The 1,412-nt window shown below is 33.0% G+C and overlaps 1 pseudogene; it reads right to left on the reverse strand.

Annotated features, from left to right (window-relative positions):
- Window positions 1-486: 486 nt before the first annotated feature.
- LOC125863918 (60S ribosomal protein L7-4-like) lies at window positions 487-1,084 on the reverse strand (annotated as a pseudogene).
- Between the last annotated feature and the right edge of the window lie 328 nt (window positions 1,085-1,412).

Raw genomic sequence — 1,412 nt, forward strand, 5'->3', positions numbered from 1 at the left:
CTATAGTCCTTATTCTTGTTATTCATTGTATTTTTAAGTATTGAATATATTTATATTCTATTTTAGATATATTATCTATTAATTGATCTAATTTTTCGTTATCAGTCTTTGTGATATTAAGTTGTTTATATTCCGGATATAATTTATTTAATTTTCTTCTTATTTTTCTTAATTTCCTACTCGTATGTTTCTTACCGTGTTTCTTATTATCCATAGCTCTGATACCATTTTTCTGTGCGGAACTGGTAGTTGGTGAATTCATGAAAGTGGTAGTGTGGTAGATGATAGTGTGGTAGGTGAGTATTTTATTTTAAAGATTTTATTATAATATTTTTTTTAAGTGTCTTAATCTTGATATCTCATGAATGGGTGGAGCAAAAGGAAGAGCACCTAGAATTTTAGGTGTTCCGTCTTACAATAATCCATACCAAAACTGCTTATAATGATAACACAAGAAAAAATTGATCTGGAACCTGGGTGTCTATGCTAATTCATCTTAGAGATCAACTCATTGATGTGATCCTCGCAATTCAGGGTTGTATCGTCTCTTCTTACCCTGCAAAGCTTTCTCTGGCTTGGTGATAGCAAAGGAAGCTAGTGACCTCCTTGAAGTGTGGACCAACACTATCAATCTCTCTCACAACGTCCTCTAAACATATAATGCCATACTGGCCTAGAGTCTGTTCAACAATGTCATTGCTAGCTAGTAGCCTTTCTTGCCTTCGCGCTTTTCAGGTTTGGGTAGCCATATGTGACATAAGGGTCCACATTTTGTAGAATCTCAACTGTTCTTTCATTTTTTCCTTTACAAAGACCTGAAGATTTTTCGCAACCACAAAGAGTATAAAGCCTTCTTTGTTCTTGGATGCATATCACTTTTCCCTCCAATTCGTATTAAAAATACAAGTTGGAATCTAGGGTAATCAGTTCTCCCCTGATTCTTCCTTTTTCCCCTTTGTTTCATTTGGACAAGGTTCATCTTCTTATCTCTATACTCTCGAATAAACTACTTGGGCTTCTTGATAACAAAACTATCAGATTTGAGAATATGAATTATATTTACGCTGGCAAGAAACCAAAGCATTGGAAAATTTGGGTAAAAGAAAGAGATACATTTTTAGAATTAATGGGCACTTTAACATACTATTTGACTCTTCATTACCCTTCACATATATTACAACTCTTCGTTACCCAACTTTTCAGCTAATTTTCAGTTGTAAGATGGAAGCATCTACAAAGCAATGAATAAAGAATAATGTCCAAAAAAATTAATAGATTACACTAAATGCTTGGCACATTCAGGGGATTCAGCCTAATATATATATATATAAAATCAGATATTATAATATAGCATAGAGGTATAATGATAATCCAACTTTGAGGTTAGAATCTTCTCACTTTTAGTAATACTG

This window comes from Solanum stenotomum, chromosome 5 (genome assembly GCF_019186545.1).
Source record: "Solanum stenotomum isolate F172 chromosome 5, ASM1918654v1, whole genome shotgun sequence".
In the NCBI taxonomy this organism is placed as follows: domain Eukaryota; kingdom Viridiplantae; phylum Streptophyta; class Magnoliopsida; order Solanales; family Solanaceae; genus Solanum; species Solanum stenotomum.